Genomic DNA, 10,063 nt, shown 5'->3' with positions numbered 1-10,063 from the left:
TGGCCGAAACCTCCCACCAGACCAGATCAGAAAAGAAATTATAAAATTCCAAATCCCTGCCGGGAATCGAACCCGGGACCTCACACTAATAAGACCACACCGCTTGCCACTGCGCCAGGGAAGCCGTCAAAAAGTAATAATGGGAAAGTATGTTTGTCTGTCTGTCTGTCAGCTTTTCATAGGCCATCTATTTGTCCGCTTTTGATGTTTGGTTTATAATATTAAATGGAAGGATATACGGTATTCTATCAAATGATTTCCACGAGATTCTTAAAAACCTAAATCAGCATAAAAAAAGGATCAAATTTTTTTCTCAGACTTTCTTATTCATTTGTGATGTAAAAAGGTAGGTATATTAAAAAAATATAAATTGCGTACTGACAATGTTGATAAATGTACACACATCTATCAATATAAATTGCTAATTTTGCCTAATATCTTAATAGTAGACAACTAACTAATATCATATTATAATCGAGAGTCTTATAGACGCCTCGGGCAAATCAATTTCCTGTCTAATTCTTAGCGTATAAATCTTGCGAATACGAAGTTAAATAAACTTTACCGTTAAAAGTAATGCCGTATAATGCCTGCCTCAAACTGTTTTATGCGCTTACTCTGTAAGCTTTAAATTAACACCACCTGCTGGCGATAGGTTTGGCAACCAATGAGAGCGAAGCGATTGTATTGTGTTGTAAAATACCCTAGCTCTGTTTTATTTCTGGTTTATTTCCCTAGTTCGCTACCCAGTACTTTCCATAGAATAGAATAGAAAGATTTTTTTTAAATAATAAATAGAATCGTCTGCCCGTCTGTCAAGAAAACCTTTAGGGCACTTCCCGTTAACTTAGAATCATGAAAGGCTGGTAGGTAGGTCGTATAGCACAAGTAAAGGAAAAGATCTGAAAACCGGGAATTTGTGGTTACAATACAAAAAAAAATGTTCAATTACAAATAATTAGTATTTCAACCTTCAAAGTAAGATAACTATGGGTGTTATTTTTCTTTGAAGAGGGGTGTTATAAGTTTGACGTGTGTATCTGTGTATCTGTCTGTGGCATCGTAGCTCCTAAACTAATGAACCGATTTTAATTTAGTTTTTTTTGTTTGAAAGGTGGCTTGATCGAAGGTGTTCTTAGCTATAATCCAAGAAAATCGGTTCAGCCGTTTGAAAGTTCGGTCAGCTCTTTTCTAGTTACTGTAACCTTCACTTCTCGGGGGTGTTATAAATTTTTAATTTACACTTGTTCATATACGACTCGTTACAAACCCATAGCTTAGCTTTCATTATTTATTGGAATTTCGCACTAAAAGGCCACCCGATTGCGTTGGCTCGTAAATATTTTTCGAAAGATGATTTATATGTGAGGCAGCTCTAATTATTTGGGTCATGCCTTTTCGAGATCAACTTTTAGTCTCATGGCGCGATACAAAACATGTTTGTGCCGAAACAAGGAAAATTTGATTTATATTTTGATACACGTTTGGACAAAAGTGAAAGAGGCTACCTACCTAAATAAATTAATTGCTTTATGCAATCGGAAGAATTTAAGAATGTATTTGTAACAAGTTATTGCTTATAAATTGTTTTCGCAAACTGTTTGGCTTTTTCCATTCTATGGAAAAAGTCAAACTCCTCACAACCTGGGTGCCTGGTCGTTTGCTCGCTATTTGTTATAAAAATACTAGCCTTTTTTCTTTCTCTCAGTCTTTATCGTCATTATTGAGGGTCATGACACCTTCCACTGAAGACTTGCCCACCACTTGCTTCACAACCCGTTTATCTCCATGGTTTATGCAAACGATTCATAGGTAACAGCTGTTTGTTCTATGGAAAAAGAACACCAGCTGTTCTCGTGATGCATGAATAGGTAGATATATTATTTTGTTTGGTGATAAAAGACCAGTATTTATAGGTACCTACCTACACCTACATACATACTTACCTACTTGAAGGAAAAAGGTGGTATAGCGGGTGGATGAGGAGAGCGCAGGACCGTGTTTGGTGCCCTCATGGAAAGGCCTTTGTCTACATAAAATACTTTTGTATACATAAAAAGCCGACCAAGTGCGAGACAGACTCGCGCACTGAGGGTCGCGTACTCGAATATTTTTTCCAACATTTTGCACGGTAAATCAAAAACTATTATACATAAAAATAACGACGGACGGACGGACGGACAGACAGACAGACAGATAACAAAGTGATCCTATAAGGGTTCCGTTTTTCCTTTTGAGGTACGGAACCCTAAAAGTAGCTTCTCGCGCACTACGTGACCCAAATGACCGTGTTACCTGTGCTTTAACCGTAAACTGACTAAGTATGAAGCATGATACTAATGAAAAACCTAATTCCAGAAAGTCCAAAGCGTCGGGCAAATCGTCGCTTACGCGTTTCTCCGAAATTCTCATGCCAAAGTTAAGCACATCAAACAGTAAAAAGAGAACGAGATGCCCAGATCTTTACAAACACGTTCGCATAATACGAACAAGTGTAAATTAAAAATTTATAACACCCCCGACAAGTGAAGGTTACAGTAACTAGAAAAGAGTTGATAACTTTCAAACGGCTGAACCGATTTCCTTGGATTATAGCTAAGAACACTCTCGATCAAGCCATCTTTCAAACAAAAAAAAAAACTAAATTAAAAACGGTTCATTAGTTTAGGAGCTACGATGCCACAGACAGATACACAGATACACAAGTCAAACTTATAACACCCCTCTTTTTGGGTATGGGATTAAAAACATAATATTGTGGTGTACTTTACACACACACTATAATCCCATAGCGAATTACACTAGACAATTAACATAATACATTGTCTATCACAATATCTCGAGGCTATTATGGCGCGGTTCACGTCTCAATCTAAAGGTTAACCGTGTGTCTGTTACTGTCAGATCGCACCCCGCTGCGCCCGCGCATCCTTGCCTAGGACACCGGTCAAGGTATAGACAACAGCGGGAATGTAGTATCAAACAAGTTATTTTTAACCCCCGACCCTAAAAGAGGGGTGTTATAAGTTTGACGTGTGTATCTGTCTGTGGCATCGTAGCTCCTAAACTAATTAACCGATTTTAATTTAGTTTTTTTTTGAAAGGTGGCTTGATCGAGAGTGTTCTTAGCTATAATCCAAGAAAATCCGCCGTTTAAATGTTATCAGCTCTTTTCTAGTTACTGTGATCTTCACTTGTCGGGGGTGTTGTAAATTTTAAAACACTTGTTTAGAGAATCACACTTCATACTAATATTATAAAGGTGAAAGTTTGTGTGTATGTGTGTATGTTTGTTATTCTCACGCAAAAACTACTTAACGGATTTGGCTGAAATTTGAAATGCAGATAGACTATACTCTGGATTAACACATAGGCTACTTTTTAACCGACTTCCAAAAAAGGAGGAGGTTCTCAATTCGTCGGGATCTTTTTTTTTTTTTTTTATGTATGTTCCCCGATTACTCAAAGACCCCTGGACCGATTTGGAAAATTTTTTTTTTGTTTGAAAGGGTATACTGTGCAGGTGGTCCCATATAAATTTGGTGAAGATCTGATGAATATCTTCGGAGGTGGAGAACAGAACTCCTCAATGGATAGGAGCAAATTGCTCGCGATCAGTGTAATAGCTTAGTAAACAGTAGGGTTATAACTGGGCACAGCATATTATAGTACAGTGGGGCCACAAAAAATTGTGAAATAAAAAATTTTCAAAAGAAAAATAAAACCGACTTCAAAAACGACAAACACTAAAAAGTAAAAAATAACTTTTGTTTAGCTACACGTGTAATGCACCTAGGTATGAAGTCGGGCGAGCTTCACTCTTGGATTTCTAATTTTGTTTTAATATGCTCGCTCGACTTCATACCTAGGTGCATTACACGTGTAGCTAAACAACAGTTATTTTTTACTTTTTAGTGTTTGTCGTTTTTGAAGTCGGTTTTATTTTAATCCTGGGAAATCAAAGAGTTTCTACGGTATTTTGAAAAACCTAAATCCACGCGAATGAAGTCGCGAGCATCATCTAGTAGATTATAAAAACGCTCGTCGCTTGTGACTCGAGCCTGGCATATATAATTTGTTCAAGTAAATTATCTGTAAAGCGTTTAGAAGGTTGTGTTTATTAACCAGCGCCGTACTACGGGTGGCGCATGATTGTGGGATCGCTATAACAAACAATGTTATGGTATTTGGATAGTGTAGAACGTGTAGACAGACATAATAAACATCGGTTTTATCACTAGTTAAGATCCTAGATCGATTAAAAGAACCGGCCAAGTGCGAGTCGGACTCGCACTCGAAGTGTTCCGTACCATGATACAAGATTACGTACTTTTCAATTTTTTTAATGTATGTAGATTGTAGATACCTGGCGGTCATTTTGAAATAATCATTATTTGCTATTATAGCGGCAATAGAAATACACTATGTGAAAATTTCAACTCTCTACCTATTACGGTTCATGAGATACAACCCGCTGACAGACTGACAGTTCCTTAGACTGATATTGACGATGAGAAATCCCATCGGGAACACAGCTAAGTAGTTGCTAATGATCAATATCCATATTCCTAAATGCAAAAGTGTGCTTATTTGTTGGTTTGTCCTTCAATTACACCGCAATGCAACAACGGATGGAAGTATTTTGGCATGGATATAGCTAAAGACCTGCCCGGCTAGCATGGGCAGTAGATAAAAATTATATCGCCGATTATATCCACAGATTTGTATGACATCAGTGGATATTATCGGGGGATATAATTTTTATCTACTGCCCATGCTAGCTGGGCTGGAGAGAGACATACCTATAGCTGCTTTTTATCGTAGAAAATTAAAAGAGTTCACTCGGGATTTTTAAAAACTTAAATCCTCGCGAAGTCGCAAGTATCAGCTTGTCATACAATAATTAACTTAAATGACATATTCAACAAGTGTAAATTAAAAATTTCTAACACCCCCGACAAGTGAAGGTTACAGTAACTAGAAAAGAGCTGATAACTTTCAAACGGTTGAACCGATTTTCTTGGATTACAGCTAAGAACACTCTCGATCAAGCCACTTTTCAAACAAAATAAAAACTAAATTAAAATCGGTTCATTAGTTTAGGAGCTACGATGCCTCAGGCACAGATACACACGTCAAACTTATAACACCCCTCATTTTGGGTCGGGGGTTAAAAAACTTATAAGATCACGTTCATGATTCGAGAGCCAGTTACAAAAGATTGATTACAATTTACCCACTATAAATGGCAATGACAGTCGCCAAGCGATCACATTACTAAAACGATCATGATCAGAGACACGTCCGAAGTGTGATTGGCGCTATTTTTGTAATCATCCGCAATATTATGACGGCATATAGGAAATAGTTTCACGTTATTGTACTTATTCACTTGGTTAGCCATGAAGAAGAGCGTCAAATGCTAAAACACCGAGGGTTCCGTACAGACAGACAGACAGACAGATAGACAGACAGGCAGCAAAGTGATCCTATAAGGTTTCCCTTTTTACCTTTTGAGGTACGGAACCCTAATTATGAAAATTGGACTATATTTACGACGAGAAAAACGTTATCGGTTTTTGTATGAAAATTTACAACTAGACGATCCTCTTAAAAGGCAATACAAGGCGACAATTTTTCTAAAATTGAGTTAAATAATATAATTAATACTATTAAACTATTACTAGCTGATGGCCGTGACTTTGTTCGAGTGGATTCATTTTTAAAAATCCCGTAGGAACTCATCGATTTTTGGGATAAAAAATATCTAGTCCATGACGCTAACTATCTCTGTACTAAATATAACATAATGCCTGCAACAAGATAGTCTTCTATTCTTCTACATCACTACCCATAAAGTGTGTTTGTTTGTTGGTTTATTGGTCTGCGATTTGTCCTTCAATCACATCGCAAAAGAGCAACGAATCGAATGTGATTTTTGCATGGGTATAGGTAAGGATCTAAAGAGTGATATAGGCTACTTATATTTTGACATCAGCTAATAAAATATAATTATAATAGTTTTTTGCGAGCTTAACTACTCGTACATATCTTGTATCGTTTGCTTTTTCATAACTAACTTGTACAGAAAAGTAGAAGACGTAGCATTCTCTAGCATAGAATATGCTATTTTGAGGCTATTTTCATACATATAAAAGATGTATCAAAATCTTTATTCATGGAAAATAAAGTGCGCAATTTTATTGGCCCACTGTACAGCAAATAGTGGAACGGACGACAACGATCATCGTGTCGAAGTCATTTTCGTTTACTAGATCGAATTGCTGTCGATATGCGATAAGGTTTATGCGAAAGTTAAATATGTAGTGAGTTTTGTAAGAGGCTTACTTAGTAATGTCACTTTGCTGTCTGTCAGTCTGTCTGTTTTTCAGTACTGGAACGCTAATAGCTTGGAAGCATATATTTGCAGATAGAGTGGCAACTAGCCACGTCCGAAGCCGCCCACCAGAACAGACCAAAAGATTAAGAAATTATTAATTCCCAAATTGCTCCCGCCGGATATCGAATCCGAGGCCTCTCGCAAGACTACTACGCTAAGAAGGTTTTGAAAGATGCAAGCATAATTTTTTTCAAACAAGCATGCGCAAGAAACAAAAGCAAACGCAAATTTTGAATATCTTTTTCATTTCAAAATAGAGATTTTTTTTTCAACTCAGGTATTAAGTAGCATCATTGTTGAAAATTTGTATATACCTTGTTTTGCTACAGTCACTAAATTAAAAAATTAAAAAACACTGTTGTTAAAATACTGTGAAGATAACACCTATTATCCTTTTTAGCGCACAATAAATTAACTGTGATTAATTGTTATTGCATAAAGCCGTCCCACCTGCTTATAACCAGACACTTATTCAGAAAATTGTAAAGTATGAGACAGAATTATTGTTAGCGGCACATAATGGAGTATGTGACCATTTTCTATAAGATATCACCATCCACTCGCTTGCAAAATAACTATACACAATAATGTATTGTGGTTTATGTTTATTGAGATTGTTATTTGTGCTTGGTAGGTTCGCAGACAATAAAGAATCATTAGCACTTAAGTATTAACAATAAATGTTTCGTTGCGAAAATAAATTTTATGTATGGGCACTAATTTTACTATACCTACTCAATATACATAATAGTACCTACGAAATGTAAGTACCTCTATCAATTCATATAAATGAAAAGTAATTAGATATGGCTAGCTTTCAGTTTTGTTGTAATATTTTCAATTTAAAAAAAATAAGTTAGTAACAATAATTTTTTATTGTTTTACAAGGCTGCAAAGTTGTTATTTTGCCGCGACAGATTGTGATCTAAAATAGAATCCTGAGCGTAGCGGGAAATTCAAAGACGTGCTTCGGCTTGCTTGAAGAGTTGTCCTTCGGCTTGCTTAAAGGTTTATTGTTCGGCTTGCTTGAAGGTTTGTCGTTCGGTTTGCTTGAAAGTTTGTCCTTCAGCTTGCTTGCAGTTTTGTCCTTCGGCTTGCTTGAAGTTTGTCATTCAGCTGTGCTTGAAGGCTGAAGCCTTGTCTTTCAACAACTCCGCAACGGAGCAATAAAAAAACATCATTCGCATTTATAATTTTAGTAGGAGAGTAGGATACAGAAATAGTGTTCAATTCTGCTATCAGAGACGAGTTGTGGAAAATTACTACTTAAGGTGTTTGATAGAATTTTTTCCCTAGATTTTTAACCAGGTATTTTAATTTTAAAAAAATGATGATAGCCTGACAATGTAGATGTATGGACGTTGGCCTTCGAATCGGAGGATGCAATCCTAGGCACGCTCTTCTAACTTTTCGGAAGTATATGCGTTTTAAGCAATGAATATCATTTACGGACGGTGAAGGAAAAATAAAGAGTGTGCAATTCTCTTGGCAGTACGTGTACGCTCGTCAGCCCGCATCACACGTTCGTGACGTCATCAGCGTGTGCGACGTATCATTTGTCAAAAGCTGCGACTTGCGTGCTGCGTGCAGGAATTCCGCGCTGCTATCACAGACGAGGTGTGGGAAATTACTACTTCAGGTCATGATAGAATTTCTTTCCTAGATTTTTAGCCAGGAATTTTAATAAAAAAAGCGGTGATAGCCTTGTGGTTAAAACATCAAATACAAACAATTCCTATATCACTTTTTAACCCCCGACCAAAAGAGAGGGGTGTTATAAGTTTGACGTGTGTATCTGTGTATCTGTCTGTGGCATCGTAGCTCCTAAACTAATGAACCGATTCTAATTCAGTTTTTTTTGTTTGAAAGGTGGCTTGATCGAGAGTGTTCTTAGCTATAATCCAAGAAAATCGGTTCAGCCGTTTGAAAGTTATCAGCTCTTTTCTAGTTATCACTGTAACCTTCACTTGTCGGGGGTGTTATAAATTTTTAATTTACACTTGTAATTTATTAATTACTTGATGACGCCCACGACTTAATCCGCGTGGATTTAGATTCGACTCGTGGGAACTCTTTGATTTTCAGGGATAAAAGTTGCCTTTATCAATTTCCATGATGCAAGCTACCTTTGTACATTTCATACAAATCTCTGATGGGTCTCTGTGGGAACTCTTTGATTTCCGGTACAAAAAGTAGTCTATGTCCTTCCCCGGAATGTAACTTAACTCTGTACTTACCTCATCAAAATCACTAAAACTGTTGGGTCGTGAAAAGCTAGCACGCTCCTCTAACTTTTCGGAGTTATGTTTTTTCTGAACACATTGTTAAATGATAGCCCTACCAAGGTTACTTTTAAACATTATAGCCCTAAATGTTTGCTATAATAGATAGATACCATACTTACGTTTCTAATAATCTGTTATTTTGTTGAGTTTTGCATTGAAGCAGTCTTAGACAGGATAGAACGCTCGATCTTAGTCCACGTGACGGGATGGCAGGCTCTAGATAAGGACCTGTTTGCGATGCCAAGATACTGAATATTCATGCCCCTGTTCCCTTTACTGGATAGTGCTGGTAATTGATCACTCTGCCAGCTAATACGTATTTACATTGTTGTTACAAGTGACAGCTAGATGGGTGTTATGATTTAAATATTATAAAGGCGAGAGTATGTAAGTATGTATGTTTGTATGTGTGTGTACTTGTTACCCTTTCGCGCAAAACCCACTGAACGGATTTAGCTGAAATTCGGAATGGAGATAGATTATAATATTTACCCTGGATTAACACATAGGCTACTTTTTGTCCCGGAAAATCAAAAAGTTTCTACGGGATTCTGAAAACCTCAATCCACGCGGACGAAGTCGCGGGCGTCAGCTAGCGATTTATAAATAGTCGGCTAATGAATAAAAAATCGGTCTTGCGAGTCGGACTCGCACACGAAAAGTTTCATCGTACAACAAATAACACTTTTTTTTTTAATTTTCGTGGCGGTCAGAATAATTATTTATGAACTATGATGATAATTTATTAATTAAATAAACTATTTGGACTTCTGAGTACGGTTCTGTTGTGATGATTTCTAGTCATTATAATTAAAACGTGGTCTTGGACTGTGGTAAAAATGATGTGATGTAGGTATAGCAGTAGTTTTTGGGGGCTAGCATAAATTAACTTAATTAACTAAAAAACAAACATTTTCATTTTCAATTAACAGCGCCATCTAGCTTCTGGTCTAAAAATTACATTAGAACAAAATATTATTTACGCCATCTAGCGGTACATTATTGAACTGCGTTGTATCATTTAGTCCGCTTTAGTCTTGAACCACGGTGTTGCATGTTAGTTCAAAGTAAAGATTTTAGATGACGCTACAATAAAATCTGGCGTAGTTTTTATAGTTTGACGTAGATGTCGCTGGAAAATTAATTTTGAAACTTTTAAAAAGTTCAGTAATATTACTTAAAGGATTTTTATATTACTATATGTACAATTTAATGGTATATAGAGGTATCGAGAACTATTTATTAAATAATTTTTTAAATAATTTTGTAGGCGAAGTTGATCATCTACCCAATTATTATGGGGCCTATTTAGACTCTCAGTATTGTCACACGATCGTGGCTGTATCGCGATCCAAATATTGATGGTATTTTGATGGTA

The sequence above is a fragment of the Maniola jurtina genome, chromosome 21, assembly GCF_905333055.1.
Source record: "Maniola jurtina chromosome 21, ilManJurt1.1, whole genome shotgun sequence".
Lineage (NCBI taxonomy): Eukaryota > Metazoa > Arthropoda > Insecta > Lepidoptera > Nymphalidae > Maniola > Maniola jurtina.
This window is presented reverse-complemented; position numbering follows the sequence as displayed.